Source organism: Paralichthys olivaceus, chromosome 5 (assembly GCF_024713975.1).
Source record: "Paralichthys olivaceus isolate ysfri-2021 chromosome 5, ASM2471397v2, whole genome shotgun sequence".
Classification (NCBI taxonomy): Eukaryota; Metazoa; Chordata; class Actinopteri; order Pleuronectiformes; family Paralichthyidae; genus Paralichthys; species Paralichthys olivaceus.
Window position 1 is genome coordinate 16,091,152 of NC_091097.1, and position 19,045 is coordinate 16,110,196.

General features: G+C 40.5%; 1 protein-coding gene across 5 annotated transcripts in view; it reads right to left on the minus strand.

Moving 5' to 3' along the window:
- The window catches only part of LOC109639382 (protein phosphatase 1 regulatory subunit 29), a 63,354-nt gene that overhangs the window by 17,521 nt on the left and 26,788 nt on the right, over positions 1–19,045 (minus strand). For 2 of the 5 annotated variants that reach the window (XM_069525100.1, XM_020102807.2), the window contains exon 3: positions 6,626–6,702. The exons of the other annotated variants lie outside the window; for them this stretch is intronic. The gene's annotated coding sequence lies outside the window, so the exon portion shown is untranslated. The remainder of the gene's footprint in view (positions 1–6,625; positions 6,703–19,045) is intronic. 5 annotated transcript variants of the gene reach the window in all.

Consider the following 19,045-nt stretch of genomic DNA (forward strand, 5'->3'; position numbering starts at 1 on the left):
TCTTTTTATTACTTCTTGTTTGACAGCTGTTTATATTTTCACCATAAGCACCGACTGGAGGATTCCCGGCATTATGAGCTTTTCGCTGTTCAATCAAACAGCCATGGAGTAAAGACTTATATTGATGCCTTGTGTGTTGACTACACAGTGAATGAGACACACTTACATCGCATACAGTGATTCAGTTTCTGAATCTGCTTCCTCAAATGGGCTTTCTTGTCTGTTGTGATGGTTCTATCTGGACGAACACGGCTCGGTACAGCCAGGTGACACACGACCAGGGCTCATTTGTCCTGGTTACCAGGGTGATGAGGAGCTACAGTGACAGCATCAGCACCTCTTGAAAAGTTCAGAGAATTTCCAAGCAGAAGCGCCAGGAGCGACAGAGGGCTCGGGTTCAGGACGCTAGATGTAATAGTTTTTCTCTAAGCAGCCACATGCAGATGTAGAAACAGCTGGCCCTCAGAAAAAGAAGTGCGTCTGTGTTTACAGTGACCACTTTTCCTGTGTGTTCATCACAAAGCTCCCCATCAGACAAGACTCTTGATCTATTTATGTCTGCTTTTTCTCTCCATCTCCTTCTCTCTCCACGCTCCCTCTCTCCCCCTCTACCTTTTTTGTCTCAACTCACATCCCCGTATTTGTTCTCGTCCCCTAATATCCTTCAGTTTGTCTCTTTTTCACTTACTGCCCTCTCATCCAGACTCGTTCCCTGGAGTACAGTCAGTGTAGTGCAGAGAAGTTTGGCCTATGCGAGCAGAGCACCTTTCCACTCCACTTCACACAGGGTCTAGAGATGAGACAAACACAACTACAGACAGACGACGCTCCTCTGCGAGCTTCACCCTGTGTACATGTGAGTGGAACAGATGATTTCTCAGTGGCCATAAGAGCAACCTGCTAAAAGCAGCTGTACTACTTTACAAAGCACCGCTGAACACGATGATGCATGTTCACTCTCGGTAGTATTTAAAGATACATATTTGTTATACAATGTGTGTATCTTTAAATATACCTATACTGTATACAGTGCATTTACTGTGCAATCTTTGTCTATTCTATATAGAATGCTACGTATTATATTTGGAAAATGTCAGCTTTATATCTGCCTCAAACATAGAAGTATTCGTTCCTAAAATATGATAGAAGATATAAATAAATGAGGAAGATGAGGAGGAGAAGGCAGAACGAGGGATAGATGGAGCAGATAGGGCAGTGGAAAAGACAGCTGAGACAGATCTGATGAGGCGCTGCATTTGATCTTCGTTTCCTCCTCAATCTTTTTTTTTTTTTTTTAAACAGGCGTAAAGAAAAGAGAAAGTCACATATGCTGAAAAACAAATCACCTTGGATGCACCGTATTATTAGGAGGAAGATCCAGGCTGCACGGCATTGGAGAGGGAGGCAGCCGAGCGAGCAGAGAGAGTGAGATGGAGGACAGAAAGGAATGAAAGGTTTGATCTCTCAGGTTAGATCTATAATTCATGTTTGCCTTGAGAAGATCTTTTCAACTTTTCTCTCCTGTATCTTTTTTTTACACCAGTCTTACTTTTTTCTTTCTGTCCTTCCTGACCTTGTCTGTGTTTCTATATTTGTTTGCTACTTGCTGACGTTTAGACCACTATCGTTTGTGGCTATTCATGCATGACATTGTGTCCATTCCTAAAAGCCTCACAGGAAGAGGAAGTGAAGCAATAGAGCATGATAGAAAAAAGAACCTGGAGGTCTGGGGCTAAATGGAGCAGAGCACCTAGGCCCCCCTAACTGACCGCTATATCACTACTACAAACATTGTTTCTCTTCCACCTCAAAAGATTAGTCAAAAGGCCAGTGGACGTGGTTGAGTGGTGATGAATTGAACCTGTGAGATGATTGGGTCGTTGGAGGATTTCCAGCTGAGAATGAGGGCAGATGCTACTCAAGTTAAAACTCAAGTAGTTATGGCAACCGAGTAGTAAAAGGTGTTTAGTTTCTCCAGTTTGAGCTACTGTAAAAAAACATGGCGGCCTCCGTAGAGAGGACCCCCTCCCTATGTAAATATAAAGTATATAAATATAGAGGGCCCATTGTAGGGTTAAGAAAACAATTCTTACAATTTAGAGAATTACACATTAGTAAAAACATCACTAGGATTATTTTATATAAAATGTTCACTCTTTCACCTAAATCTTACACACTGGACCTTTAAAATCCACAAACATGACGCCCACTACTGAAAATGTATTATTAACAAAGGTCAATAATAATAATAGAATCTGATCCTCCATTGCTTTTGAGAGAGGAAAGGCTCATCGTGATCAGAATCTGAACAAAATCTGAGCAAGCTGACACTTCCAATAAGCTATTACTGATTTCAGCAATGGTGGAATCAGGTGCAGATTTTTCAAATTGACAGAAATGTCTTTAAGTTCATATCTGTTTCAATAAACAGATACTGTATGTGTATCGATAATCAACAAACAGCCATTTTCTAAAGCGGATCAGGTTTGAACATTGTTACCCATCAATGCCTCATCAATGCCTTATTCAGGTATTGATAGGTATAGATGAGAAATCTGAGCAAACACGTAACACAAAAAGAGTGGATGTTGCATGAATTACATTTCTGTAATTGAAATGGAAAATGACTGTGCAGTGCACTGGATAAAGTAAAGCCCCCATCAGACAGGATTTATCTCCAGGGGGGGGGATGATGACTTTAATATTGCATATGCAGATCAGTATTTTCCCATTAAAGTGCATATGGTGTTACATCATCCTCCTACATGCTTTGGTCATTTAAAATTTCCAAAGCCCAGTGTTTTTAACTTCCTCTGACCATTTAGGTGAGAGTTATTGCTTTTTACATGGAGGAATACATTTTTGCGAGCTCACGCCACAGGAAACAGTTGTCCATTATTTATCAATTAATGTGCAAATATTTTTGACAAGTACAATTGCTATTGTGTGATTGCTCCAGTGTTTTCACACATTCAGGATTATGTTAAAATCACTGCCATCACCTCTTTCTGCTGCAGAATCCAAAATTGCAAACCTTAGCCCTCAGGAAGAGGAAGAATGAGCATTGCATCAAAAGAAGATTAACAATAAAAGAAGAACACCTTATTATGACATGTAGTGTATCACGCTATCTGCTGTCATAAACCGGTGTTTCATGTAATGCAGACTCTTAGGTTTGCTTTGCAGCATTCAGACATCTCACATATATGGATTATTCCACATCTTGTACAGTGTATTGATTTTCCTCTGGTTAGAATGTCACAAAGGTTTTTCCATTTGCAGAAACTTCACAGATTCATATTTGCTAACATGAACTCTGACAAACATGCTCAGAATCTGTTACAGGAGAACCTCTCTTCCTCCACGCACGAGCACACACACACACACACACACACACACACACACACACACACACACACACACACACACACACACACACACACACACACACACACACACAGTGTTTACAGTGAAGCCTTGCTCTTGATCAAAGCACAGTATATATGTTCTGCTATCAATACATCGGCTACCCTCTGGCCTTCCCACTTGCACCAGTGCTGCTGTCATAGCAACAATGCATCCATGCTGCAGGCGCAAAATCAAAATCACTTTTTGATCACTGAGGAGCATGGGAACCAATGATGCATAAAACATGAGGCGAGGCAAAACGGGAGAAATTGAGATAGAGAGGCCAGAAAGAGATATAAGTAAACTTCAAGTTGGCAAGAAGAAGGAAGTGAAGAAGGAAGTGATTGGAGTGAAAGAGAAAGGCATGAAGAGTAAAAGCAACATGAGACAAATGTGTGGAAGGAATAAATGAGGAGTGGGTGATAAGGCAGAGACTCAGCGTGAGAGGAGCAAGAAGGAACATGTGTGAGGCTACCTGAGCACATGCAGCTCAACATCAAACTCAGCTCATCCATCAAGACTCCAGATCATTCACTTAACAATGTGGTGCAGACGCCACAAACAAGTTTTGCCCTGTTTTCATCCTCATCTTAACCCAGATGATTTACTGCTTTTGCATCAGGTCCCCAATTCCTGCTCACCTGATGCCCTGCCCTGTCCTTGTCAGCTGTTACCAGTTTGTATTACTTATCTCCAGCGTGCTCTGCCCAGCCAGCTCCAGACTTTTGGCCCCGTTTTGCTGCCTTCACTGCTGTGTTGGTCTCAGACCCCCTGAGCCAAAGCCAAACCTCAAACCTTTCCGGCCAAGCCACAACCACAACCTACTGCATGTAAAGTTGCAAAAAACTGCTTTTAAATTGTTCCCCGACTCCGGCTCTGTGGATACTGAATTGAACAGCCGTACCAGAATGATGGTGCCGGCAACGATGAATCAGCAGTAACCTGCTTGCTGTGCCTCAGCGAACCGCTGTGTTTACAAACTGGAGGCATCGCAATCATATTCATATGTCTTTCTGTGATGACTCGCACAGTCCTGAGGTTCATTCACTAATCATTTAGCCAACAGTCATCATGGCAGACTTGATATGTGCGGAGAGGCACCATCATTGAGATGTGCACATGCAGAGCCAGGCATAAAGTGTTTAATAACGTTTCATGCAAGTTTTTGATTAGTTTTGATTTTCTGTGATGAGCGGATGGATGGATGGACGAAAGAACAAATCACAGATGGCCTGGATCTATCTTACGGGGAAACAGAAATCGCTTCCTTAATTTTTGGGAACTATACCAACGGCTTGTGTTTTAACTTCTCTGTGGGTGTGTGTGTGCATTTCAGTGAAAGCAGACCTACAAACCCACTTGGGAGAGCGATGTGCAGTGCTGACTATTATGTGTGAGTCATGAATATTCTAGATGCCTAACTGCATCCCACAATGTTGAGGATTTCCCTAGGCAAGCCTGAAGGGAAAACTTGCAAGAGTCGGAGGAGGACATCGATGGAGTGAGAGGGACGAAGAACAGGTTCAAACTGTTTCAAACAAATGAGAAGATCTGCTTTGTGTTATAGAAGATTCATGTACCACTCAGCTCAGCCCTCAGCTGTGGGATTGAAAAAAATTAGGTATAAAGTGTATTGGCGGTTTGACCCCAAGCTCTTCCAGTCTGAAGTGTTCATGGGCAAGACACTGATATCCAAATTTTCCTCTATTTTTGTGACCAGTTAATGACTTTTTTTTTTTTTTAATTAAGAGGCCTAACTATGTCTCTGTTATGTCCGAGGGTCCCTGAGTAATAAAATATAAAATATGAAAAGTTTTAATGAGTCATACCAGCATGTCAATCCATTACAGGAACAGTTAACCTCATTTTTCACAATTTTCTAAAAGGCATTTTTAAAACGACGGTTGCATTTTGAGATAAAATCAGCTTCCTTTGCTTTAGTAACGTTTTAAATCTCCTTCTAGCACATTTACTACTAAAGAGTGAATTGGATTTTATATATAACATAAATCAAGTTAATGATAAAGAGTGCATCATACAAACTGCATCAGCCATTGACCAGTTTGCTAAATATAGATGATCAGCTTGAAAAGCGGTAACTTGCTGTGTCTGAACGTTGTGTATTTGTATCAGCGTGCACACCTGCCAGGCTGATGCATTGGAAGACATGAGCAGGCGAGTCTGTATTCCACACGCGTTGAACAGAGCATGAAATTCATGAATGAAGCATGAACAACATATCAAGGCTGTTGTGCAATGTGCAAATCTCCAAACCACCGGGTGTTAGTTTACAACAGATCTGGATATTGTATTCTTCGAAAAAATCTTTCAGCACATCAATGCAAACGTGTAAGTATCCGATTATGTTGCCTCTCAGCTCCGAAACATGTATGGTTTTTTTTCTTTGTGTAAATCATCTCATGCACAATGGTCCATTCAGTTGTAAAAATGTGTCAGGCATCCCTCGTCGTTTCCAATAAAGATGATTAAATTATTGTTGAGAACATTGAAACAGATCAGCAGCAGCACCAGATAGTCACAAGAAAAACTGGATACGTCGTAGAGTCCAAACACAACAGCATCAGCGTCCATTCATCTTCACTTTGTTAAGTGAGTAACAGGCGCTGTGGCGTGGCGCTTTGATTTGCTGATCGTTTAAGATAAATTAATTCAGCCCACAGGACACTGACTTTTGAGCAGAGACAGAGGATGTGCAAACAGTGAGTAGAGTAAAGTGCTACTTCAGCTCCAGTGAAGAGGGTGATCGGCTGTGACAGCGTCAGGAATTAGCATGAAAGATGTGGATTATTTACTCCATCATTCATTTTCTTTGATGTGTGGAGGAAACATTGGGACTGAGGAGACTAAAATACATTGTCCGAATGTTCCAATATCACAAGATGACAAAATCATTCATTTTGTGCTGCTTGCTTTAAATAATATCACGTGTTTCCACTTTCTCCTTCAAACTTTTGTCATCTAATCCAATATTTCTTCAATTCTTCATACTTCAGTGGTGATTAATGGTGATTTCCTTTTGGATTTTGTCAGATCAAGCTTGACCACATTTTCTGAACATGTAGGAATCTGGCCTGGTAAATAATGAAAAGAGGGTAACTGGAGGAGGAGGAGTGAGGACCTGTGGTGAGAAGAGAAGAAGAGACAGACTTGTACAAAGACACAGATCGGGCTCAGAAGACATGTAATTAGCTCTGACCTTATAATGGCAGAGGCTGGTCGCCAAGTGCAGCCCAATGTAAACTGTGCTGTGGTGTTTTCAGTCATCCAAACATTCTGCAGGGAAAACAGGTTTGTACTCAGTGAATATGTAGTTTAGTTATCGCAGTATAGCACATTCAAATAACAGAATCTAAAAGAATTATCTTTTCAATTAAATCAGAAGTAGAATGTCTTCATAGAGCGTATACCTCTGCCAAGGCCCAACAGTCCCCTTCACTTCCATCAAGTTGCACCAAATTTCACACACTCATACATATCAGCCCTCTTAATTTATCAACATCCACAAATGATTAGAAATCAGATTTTGAAACTGGACTCATACTGCAACCCTCCACCAAGTTACGCTGTAAGGGTGGAGACATAACCCCGTTGGTCGAGGTAACAAAAATCAATGCATGTCTGAAACTGTAAGAAACACTCTGTCCTGTACAGCACAGACATATAGTGTACTATAATCTGTTTGTTTATTCCAATGTGTAGGAGTAGACGACTGCCTTGTGCTGAGCAGCAATTTGAACACCTCAACAAGAGCAAGAGAGCTGCAACACTGTGATAATGAATAATGCTATTACACAACCCAGAGTACAACCATAGTAAACAAAGGCCTCATTAAAATGTATCAAATCTGTGAGCATCTTTACAATAGAGCCTCAGATGAGCACACAATGAGAAGAAGTACCAGGTAAATCAATGGTGTGTGTTAAACCTAAAGTATGGTGGGGTGTTGTGGGGTTTCTTTACAGCAAACATCATTCTTGGAATTGCAGATAATCATATGGTCATAGTGAAAGTAGTTTGAGATTTTATTTGAGAATAATGGAGCTGGAGCAATGTTAGGTCCCTTGTGTTTTTGTGGATGAGGCTGGTTTAAGTCTGACTATGGAAAAGAAATGTTTCTTAATGTTCCTCAGTGTGTGTGTGAGTAATATGTCCTGCAGGCAAACAGGACTGGGTTTTCCACATGATGGCTCATTCATTCCAACATATTCAGCTTAAGAAGAAAAAGAAAAATACCTTAAAACAATATACAAGTAACCTCTTCTTAGAAAGAAAAAGAAAGAAAATAAATGTATGGTCTAAGTTAGAAATGGACAACGTTTTGGCAGCTGACGTTTATTTGTGACTGTATTGAATGAGCTATTTGAGATAGCTCTTTCATGGGGAGGAAAGCATTGCACTGTAGGTAATATATATCTTATTGTCTCATATCTCATTGTATGAGTCTCTTCTCCACTGTGACTTTCTTCCCAAAAGTGATGCCAAAGCGTCTTGATCCCCACCTGGTGGCTGGCTGCAGTATTGGTCATAAATCTTTATAAATTAAAAGTATGTTCTTATCAGTATTAGTTGTGATATCAGTTCAAGTGTTTGTGGTAAATTTAGCTTCAATTAGTTATTTGATACTATAAAAGCGGGTTGAAACATATCGGCATGACTTTGCTACTGCTATTTATATTTGGGCTTCATTTAGTGTACTGTCAATGTTCATGCTCGAAGAGATGATGAATTCATTGCAGGTGGATTTCATTATGATTCAGAGTCGACTGTCAGCAAAGTGACTCAGTCTCATCACAAAAGAAAACATTTTTTTATGTTTGTATATTAACTTACCAACCAAGTGAAATGCTTTGGGAATGGCAGTTTATTATTCCCACTAGATATTGATTGAGTTTATTAACTATGACTCAACAGTGAATCCAGGCAAGGACTCACAGTCAATAATAATAACAGCTCCTTATACAGTACATAACATATTATAACATGGGTCAGCTGAAAGTTGGCACTGGTTCAGACAACTGAGTGACTAATGCTAACATGTATGACTTGTTTACTTGCTACACATACAAATAACACATGTATGTACATAGTGAGACATCCTGCATTTTTGAATCCCTTTCTCTATACTCTCATCCCCTCATTCTTTATCCTTCTCCCCGATGCTCTTCCTTTTCACCGTTTTCTATCCTTCTTTTATTGTGACAGGAACGGATTAATTGATTAAGAAGTTACAGTATGTATTCCATACGTTGCAGAATTTAATCTCAATTGTTCCCAAACATGGCTTCATTTCTCTGCTTCTCTCTGTTCCCTGTGCCCATCTCTAATAATAATAATAATGGAGACATTAATAGGAGGTGGTAAATGTAGCTACTGTATATAAATAGATTATTCACATGAACGTACAGTAAGTTTGAGCATGACTTGTCACAAGCTGCATCCCCAGTGTCAGGGAGCAGGTGTGCTTTCCTCAAAGCTAAATATCGTATGCTCCAGAGAATTACATTGGCAGTCATGCAACAATGCAAGTAAAGCAGCGTGTATATGTGTGTGTGTGTGTGTGTGTGTGTGTGTCGGGGGGGGCTAAGATTGTTTTCTACATGTACATCTACAACACTTGCACAGCTAATATTAACATCTGAGCATGTGCACCTGAATTACTTGAAATGGAGGCATGCATGGATTTGAATTTTGTGTTCTCCCTTGACTGCACATTATCATTATTATTTTGTTTAGGGAGGGGGGGTAATGCCAACAAACGCTCTGTACTGCTAAACTAGGGCACTGCCTGGCTGCGGGCAAAAAAAAAAAAATAGCAGAAAAACAGAAAAGGGGGGAGAGGTGGAGTAAGTGAGGGGAGCAATGGGGGAGAGGAGTAATGAAGAAATTACATAATGACATAAGATACCATGGAGGGAGTCACTCCCTGCCCTCGTCTGAATGAGCTCCTTACATGATATTGTCATGTCACATCAGACACAGGTATAGAATTTACAGACACACGTTTCACTATAACAATACACTGCTGCAGAATGATGACACGAGAGGTCCCCTGTTATATTCACTTGTAAGCTGCTCAGAGTTAAGACCCTGAGCTCAGTGCCTGCGAATCAGAAATGTAATGATTTTAATGCCAAAAGGCCTAAGAGACATTCATCTGCATTCGCCATCTATTCCACATTAGTCGTGCTGATTCCACTTCTTTATTTAGAACCCTGGGTTGAAAATGTGGGTTTTCTGTGTGATACTGCAGATTTAAGCATGTACAATGTATTACAGGGAATTAATACTATTAATATTGTTTGTATTCACTAGAAAAGGGACCTGAACAAATTCGCATTAGCCTCGCTGGTCGTTAAATCCCAATTTCTTTGTGTCGACTCTGGTTAAGTAGAGGAGGAAAACCTGTAAGAATTCATATAGTTCCTTTACATTCATGTAAGGCCAAATCTGCATACACGAGTATCACTATATCACTGTGTGATACTCAGCATTGACTCATATCATATCATGAAAATCTCTCAGACTAAATATACTGTAAGTTTTGCAGCCAACAGTTCCATCATTTTTGCAGACCTGGCCGTAATTTAAATGTTTGTCTCTCATAATTATTTGCTTAATCCACAATAGTGAGAGGTTTGTCCATATTTAAATAAAAATTCTGACATTTTTATGGTCATTTGTTAAACCCCATCTGTAGAATTTTATATACGATTTTTTATTAAAAAATTAATAGAATAAATAATCCGTCTCTCTGTTATCCTCGACACAGTGCACAAGTGGTGCATTAGCATGGTGCTCACAGAACAGATGCCATAACTGTTCTAAAGTTACCAACTCTCAGGACTTGACAACAGATGCAAGACGAGCATGTTATGAAACTCATCATTTACTGTTAAATCTCAGTTAAAAGAAAAAAATGTGTGAAACACTGAAGGAGAGAGAGAGAGAGAGACAATGACTATGTGTGAAAAAGATGGACAGTGAGAATTAATGGTCTGTGGGTCAACAGCATCTGTCCCCATCAACAACCTGGAGACAATGACAGAAAAAAAAAAGGCACATTAAAATAAATAGGAGTTAAATATAGAGGAGGAGAACGACGGAGCAGAGGCATTGGAGGATGTGAGGAGGGAGAGAGATAAGAGAGCCCTTTGTTTTTTTTCCCTCTCTCTCATCTTCTCACTCATGGCGACGACTAAACTCTGCCTCTGTCATTGCTTTATTCTTTGAGAAGACTCACACCGCAGAAACAGAGGGGGCAAGGCAGCGGGAGAGAAAAAGCAGGACTGAGCGAAAGTGATGAAGAGGGAGGAAATGGAGGATGTGAAGACGCGAGATAAAGACAGAGAGAGCAAGGGTGTAGGGGCAGAAGACAGCACAGATGAAGGGATGTAATTAGTGAGGGAAGAGGAGGAGTAAAAAAAACGAGGTGCAACAGCCTCAGATGAACAGAGGAAAAGGGGAAATGAGGCTGACGGGGAAGAAAAAAAAGAATTTACACATAAAACAGATGCAAAACACGATAAATGGATATTCCAGCAGGCCGATAGTACAACAGATCTGTAAAGAGATGCAGACACACTGTGAGAGGGCCACATGGATCGTCCCAGCTAATTGCAGGAGGTGGTGCCGTGTGTTAGCACTGGACCCACTCGGGTCTCAACTGATGCCGAAGGCGCGCTGCACCAAAAACTCTTTTACAAACATGCTTGGAAAATGTGACATCACTTAACACTATCTGATTTCCTTCCATCTACTCCAAAGAGGACAATATATGCCTAACAGCTTGAGTGGTGTGCGGCAGGTTTTTAATGGCCGTTCACCAGCACGTTAGGGGCCCAGGAGGTTTAGACGGTCGTGGTTCGATCCCCCGATCCTCCACTTTGCACTTCGAAGTGTCTGCCCAAGATACTGAACCCCAAATTGGCCCTGAAAGGCCGAAAGTGTATGAATGATGTGTGATAGAGAAAAGCTCTTTATCAGTATCATCCAAATAAAATACACTTGATGAATACTATTTCCTACTGAAGCACAGCCCCACCTTCCGCTCCCTCACTGTGAAGTGTATTATCTCACACTGAGACTCTTAACTAACTGCTACTTCAGCCAATTAGCATCCTGAAAAATGACGAGATTCGTCAGCCACAATTGCAGTCATTGGAAGATTGCAGGCATGGGCTGGAAAGAGACCCAGATTAGATGTATCTGAGACTCGACACGCATTGGTGCTCTCTTTTAACACCTGTCTCCCCCTAAGGAACAACAAGCGAGTGCTTCATTTGCTCTTTCATGTCAAGAGCCAAGACTGTTCAACATTTTCCATCCACCCACACACACACACACACGCTCAGGCTCATGGGCGTAATTTAAATTATACAGAGGAACCTAAATGATTATGCTTTGCATTTTTTTTATTTCAAATTGAAAAATGAACAAGATGATATGGATTGTGCATGGTTAGGTTGATTGGAGACTAAAATGTGTCTGTAGGTGTAAACCAGGGTGAACGTCACCTCTTGCATGGGATTGGCTGCAGCTCCCCTCCTCCCCCCTCAAAGGATAAGCAGTATAGATAATGGATGGACTGCTGACCTAAGAGGTCTGAAGGCCTCTCCGGGAATGCTGTAGATAAGATGTTCTGATGTTTTGTGTGAGGAGTTGTTTATCTTGTGAACCTTGAGACTCTGCATCTCGTGAGGATAACGAGCATCTGTTCCTTACCATTTGGTAAAACGCTGAAAGACTTCTGTCTATCGTACTTTAAGCTTTTTGGTTTGACTGTTGTTACGTTAGAGCAAGACATTTTTTTTTTCACTCCTCAACTGTCCAGATATAGTGATTATGAGCCCACTGCAACTACCTCTCCTTGTTCTTCACTGACAAGCAATTAAAGCCGACATGCACCGCTGCCGGCGTCACTAAAAGGTCTGGTGGGCTGTGTGCTCTCAGATGCCCCCTCCCAACCATTCACCTTTGACATTTGAACTTTCTCAGCGTAACTGCTCCAGAACTGACTCTCGTCTTTTCCTTGTATTCCTTCATATTTCATCCTGTTGCAGCTTGATGCTGCCACAATCTACTTCCGCCCACAGGGCTCATTAAAGCTTCATCCAGCCTTATCTTATTTCTTGTATGAGCTTCAACAGTATTTAATTCTGTTGGTAGTTTTGAAATACACCATTGCACAGGCACCAGTTAATGATTTATCTTATCCCTCCCTTGATATTATCACATTCTGGTTTGACTGGTGTGACAGAACTGAGCACAGGTCACATCCTTAAGTTATTAGTATTTATGAAAACAAATTCTGATCAAGGGAATTATCACAATGGCTTTGTGTAGATAATTCAACACACTCATCTATTATACTTGATGTAATGTTTGTGATATTTTCTTTTATTAATTACATTCATGACCCTAAGAGAAAGTTTTACATATACCACTTATACTTTAAGTACATACTATTGTGACAGTTCATCTGCTGAGGATGTGTTTCACCCAATTATCTTTCTTTATCTGTTCAGGTTTTTTTTTATCAATCTATTTATGGGTTTCTAGAAAAGTAAGCATATCTGTCAAGGCATAAAGTCACAGTTGCTACTGGTCTCACCACTATAATAATAATAATAACTTTATTATTTAAACAAGTGTGCGAGGTGCTTCACAAAATACATGGCAATAAAACAAATGAACAAAAAATATAATGTAAGCAGATGTTAGGGATACTCAATTCAAATTTAAACTCCAAATCATAACATACTAAGGACGAGACATAAAAAATTATAGAGATATCCAACAGTTCCCACACTACACTTTGCTTTAAAAATACAATATGCAACTCCTGCTGCTGAGGGTCTCTCAATTAAAACAATAACAAAAGAGCTAGTCTGATGACGTCATGAAGCAGCAGGGGATCATGGGAGTGTTCCTCTTTACCACCATTGCAGATAAAAATCTACCAGATTCAACTCAGGCGTAAATCATGGTCCCTTATGAGGTAATGTATTAATAGTGATAATCATGTTACGCAGCAAAAGACAATGAATTAACAGTGGAAGGAAAAAAAACAGCTGGCTAGCAGAGGTTTTTTTTTCCTCCGTCCCTTTTACATAATCCTTTCTTTAAATAAATGTGAAAGTACTCGAATTTCAAATGTGCTTAAATGTTGACCCAAATTATAGAGGGCTGCAAAATTCCAAGTGAAAATACTGCAGATTTGAAAACGAGAGGGGAAAATGAGATTCATTTTACAGTGTTACATCACTTTTAACGTGTGGAATTTGAGAATGGATATCGATGGACACAAACGATTAATATATATTTCCTGTAAAATTCCCAGCAGGCACAGTCACAGGGACTTAGAATGAGAGGTGGTCTGGCTTGAGCGCCTCCTGTTACCAAGTTGAAGGGGCACGTTAGCTGGTGTGACATGGAAAAGATGTCGGCTGTCTGGCAGGAAACCCTGATGATCTTGTCCTGGGTCCAGTGCCAACGACAGACATGCATGTCAGGCTCTTTGTGCTGTCACTGGGCTCTCCATAGTTTGATGCTTTCTCATAATGTGTGTGTTGACGTGTTGAATAAGGCTCTTGAGTGTAGAATGTCTCCGGCACTAAAGGAGCGCATTTAAATTTTGATGAAACATGTTCTAGTTTTTGTTAACTGTACTTCTCTACTATGTCTATATCTGAATTTAATTGTTATTGCTTTATCTTTTGATTCTACAACCTGTTACTTATCTGGCGGCTTTGATTTTCATAGTTGCACATATAACGAGAAACTACTGGGAGCATTATACTGCAAGCTTTTAGATGGGATATTACAATTCTGAGAATCTTATCAAGTAGGAGGATACACACTGATTATTAAAGTCATAAAAACGAAGCCGTATGTCTGAGGTTTGGGATTTATGATTGTTAATGATTGTTGGGGTCCTGTCCATTGTCTCTTTTGTTAAAAAAAGAATCACACTGTAGCTTCAGTGGATCCCTCAGTTTAAGTCTAGGGTTATATTATTGATGCTGAAAAAAAATATCCCTTCTATGCTACAGCATGACTGTAACAAAATGCTTTTTATTGTTTCTGCAAATGTTATTTTCCCTTGTTAGATTAATACTCAGTTACTTACTGCATTTAGATAATGCTGCAATTTTTTTTCATTTAAATTACTTCTGGAAACTCAGTGGCGCTCCGTGTAAATTGCAACGTACATGGTTACACAGAGCGGTGAGGATGGAGGTATTGATTTTGCCTGGAAATATCCCAACTCGTCATAGCCTTGTCAGATCTGAGCGTACTCATGGGTCTTAGCCCTCTCTTCTATGTGCTGCAGAATTGTGGCAGCTCATGTCATGCATACCTACAGGAGTCTGACAACCAGGTGTAAGAAAAAGCGAGGAACACTTATGTTATATGCACCCCTCTGTTCAGGTTGTGCCGAGTTAAGAACTGCAAATACCTGAGCATGCAACTTGCCCTCATCCCCAGTGTTTGCTCGCTCCTCTGTTCACGCAGTAAATGGGTATTTCTGGTGTATCTTGTATTCTCCCTACCTTCCCAAGACGCTTGCCTTGTGGAAAAAGCTCAAACCATCCTGAGGCTCAAATGGGATTTAAAACTCAGCCGTAGAAGTTAGTAAACAAGACAGAGTCCCAGACAGAAGTTGGGACTTCAGGAGGCAGAATTGGTGAGATACACAGCAAAACTGTTTTGGCCTACATCATACATGCCATATATTTTTATATGGACACTAAATTATAACGAGTGCTATCAGATACCACATTCAACTTTAACAGCTATTGTTTTAAACGTTCCTTTGCCAGTCATAAGTTACATTTTGGGGATAATATCTCTTTCCCTCATGTTCAAATGTCTGTCAGTCGTCCTTGACAGTCAGACACTGGATCCAAGTGTGTTCACCTACAGGGTGTTGAGATGAACTAGAAAATCTCTCCTGCCGAGACATTTTGAATGGGTGCCTTGCGCTCGTCACTCCTCCGCACAGAGAGACACATATTATCCAGGTTTACATGAAATCCAATTTCAGAGAGACATTACGTTTAAGAGAGAGCGAGAGAGAGAGAGAGCGAGACTGTGAGAGCGAAAGACATTTCCAAAAGCTGCTTGATTTTATAAACATGCATGATCCAGGTCGGTGACAGAGAGAATTGACCAATTTCATAGAGACAGAGAGAAACTATGTTGTAAGGTCTTATCACCATCTATGGCAATTAATCTCAAAAATTCAGCCTCTTTCAGGCTTCCTGGGAACATCCTGTTACTATTTGTGGATTTTATTTTGAAAATCCAGAATCCTTCAGGCTTCCTGGTAAGGTCTTGTCATCATCCAGGACTTTTATTTTGAAGGTACAGCATCTTTTAGACTTCCTGGGAACATCCTGTAACCACCTTGGGGTTTTATTTTGAAAATCAAGTGTCTTTCAGGCTTCCTGGGAACATTCTGTTACTATTTGGGAGTTTTATTTTGAAAGTCCACTCATTTTCAGGCTTCCTGGAACCATTCTATAACTATTTGGGGGTTTTATTTTGAAAATCCAGTGTCTTTCCGGCTCCCTGGGAACATCCTGTAACTATTTGGGCATTTTATTTTGAAAGTCCAGCTTTTTTTAGGCTTCTTAGAAACATTCCTTAACAATCTGGGGATTTTATTTTGAAATTCTAGCTTTTTTTTACTCTACCTAGGAACATCCTGTAACTATTTGGGAGTTTTATTTTTGAAAATCCACTATTTTTCCAGTTCCCTGGGAACATCCTGTAACCATCTGGGGGTTTTATTTTCAAAAACCAGCATCTCTTAGGCTTCCTGGGAACATCCTGTAACCATCTGGGGGTTTTATTTTGAAAATCCAGTGTCTTTCAGGCTTCCTGGAAACATTCTGTAACTATTTGGGGGTTTTATTTTGAAAATCCAGCGTCTTTCAGGCTTCCTCAGAATATTCTGTAACTATTTGGGGGTTGTATTTTGAAAGTCCAGCTATTTTTAGGCTTCTTAGAAACATTCCTTAACAATCTGGGGATTTTATTTTGAAATTCTAGCTTTTTTTACTCTTCCTAGGAACATCCTGTAACTATTTGGGAGTTTTATTTTGAAAATCCACTCTTTTTCCGTCTCCCTGGGAACATCCTGTAGCCATCTTGGGGTTTTATTTTGAAAAACCAGGCTCATTACATGTTTCCTAGTAACATTATATTACAATGGGGGGGCTTATTTTCAAAATAAAGGCTCTGTACAGACTTCCTGGTAATATCCAGTTACTATGGGGGGGGATGGGGGGCCTTATTTGTACCATCAAACAGGCTCTGTACATGTTTCCTTGTAATATGGGGGGATGGGGGGGCTTATTTTCAAAATAAAGGCCCATTACAGACTTCCTGATAACATTCTATTACAATGGGGGAGGGTTTTTTATTTTTATATTCAAAATATAGGCTCTGTATAGACTTCCTAGTAACATTCTATTATAATGGGGGGGGCTTATTTTCAAAATAAAGGCCCATTACATGTTCCTGGTAATATCCAGTTACTATGGGGGGGTGGGGGGGCTTATTTTTACTTTTATTCATATGCTCCAAAATTTAGCAAAAACCACCACCCTCACCCGGATTCGAACCCAGACTTACGTCACATGATCCGAGTGCCTTAACCACTGGGCCAAAGCGGATGGTGGCAAAAACTTTGAATCTAGTAAATTTATAGAGGAGACTTGACCTCTGACAGTCTATGGGGTTGCTATGGTTACTCACTGATTAGATGAGGAACACCTGCTGCGCGCACACTTTGGAGACAAAAACTGGTTTCAGACCAACCCTCAAACAAAAGCTTCTAACTCAAAATCTATAAGTCGTATCTGAGAAATGAACACATTGTGAGAATCACAAGACTTTGGCCGACGTCGACATATGTTTATATTTCATAAGAGTTAAGAAATGAGACCGTAAGAGCGATTTAGAAATTTAGTTTTCTCATCAGGAATCTTTTTTGGTGATCTCCATTGAAGTCAATGAAAACGGTAGAGGGCGCTGCTCTAGCGCCACTCTTCAAACAAATGCTTGTAACTCAAAAACTATAGGTCCTATCTAAGAAATGAAAACATTTTGCGAATCCCAAGACTTCCACGAACGTACAGATATGTTTTGGTGCGAGAGAGTTCAGAAATGAGACCGTGGGAGCGAGTTAGAAATTTTTCTTCGTATTTCTCCTTTTCGGACTTTTTTCCAGAAATTAACATGGGAGTCAATGGAGAGGTGAGACCGGAAAAGATTTCTCGGTAAATTGACTCAGCCTAAACTACTGGACCGAGAGATGTCAGAGTGGCATGTGTGCGTAGGAAACAAACTCTACTTTCACCAGATGTAAAAATCATGTCTGTCGGACTCCGTTTGTGGCTAGGAGAAGTGTTTAAAGACAAAAAAAGTGGCTGAAAAACGCCCGTTTTTGCCGATTCTCTCTTTAGGGCGAGAGACCTTGAGTCCCATTCGTCGGTTTTGGCCGCGTTTTCGCGATTTTTGAGCGAATTATTGGACGAAATTCTTAGAAAAGTCATAGCACACCATTCGACGTAATTCCGCATGTTTTTTTATAGGTCTCGAGTATGTGCGACGAAATCTGTGGGAGGAGTAGCGGGACGAAAATTTACGGAAGAAGAACTAAGAATAATAAACCTGGAATGTTCGAGGAATAATAATATAAGTGCCAATGCATTGCATGGGGCTTCGCCCCATGCAATGCATTGCCAGCTGGGGGCGGAGCCCCCAGCTGGCAAGGCACCCATAATTATTAAAAGTGGATGGAAGGCAGTTTGGGGACCTGTGTCGGCACAGAGTTACAAAGATGACAGGGTCAGATGGTGAAAGTAAATCATACAGTTTCCCCTGGGATTCTTTGGAAATTGTAAAATTCAGGATTTCCAGTTTTTACCTGCTCCGTCTTTTCTGACCCCTCTCTCTCTCTCTCTCTCTCACCTCTCTGACAGACTGGTGAAGGTGAATCTGTGCCCCCATAAAAATGTTATGTTATTTCTGTCTCTGTTTTTTCCACCAAGCACCATCCTGCAAGCCAAAGCAGGAGATCCAGTTCTTTGTGTCTATAGCACCCACACTGGTGAGGATTTACATCCTGATTTGTGCAAATAAAATAAGTTCTAGCAGTTGTGTGCACATCTATCTATCTATCCGTCCATCCATCCATCCATCCGTCCATCCATCTGTACATCCATCCCTATATATCTGCTCATGTTAGGTTTGTTTTGCTGTTTTCCGTCTACCTCTGTCCGTGGGCGAAAGTATTTCTTACACCACTGACTGCAACGTTAGTGATCACTGCCATTTTCTCACTTCTCTGTCAGCCAAGTCTGCCGTGGTTGCACACACACAGTGCAATTCACAGTTTTTGCTAGAACACACAATGATGACAAGAAGCACATTTGGTGTCATTAGCGTTGCTACAATCACTACTTTGATATGAAAAATGTGCACGTATATCTTTCCTCAGTGTTTTAGCTTCATTCTAATCAGATGGGATGTTGTGTTTGTTTTTAGAGCTGCACAGATGTTGTGTTTTCATTTTATTAAAGAAAGTAAAGAAATGTTGGGTAGA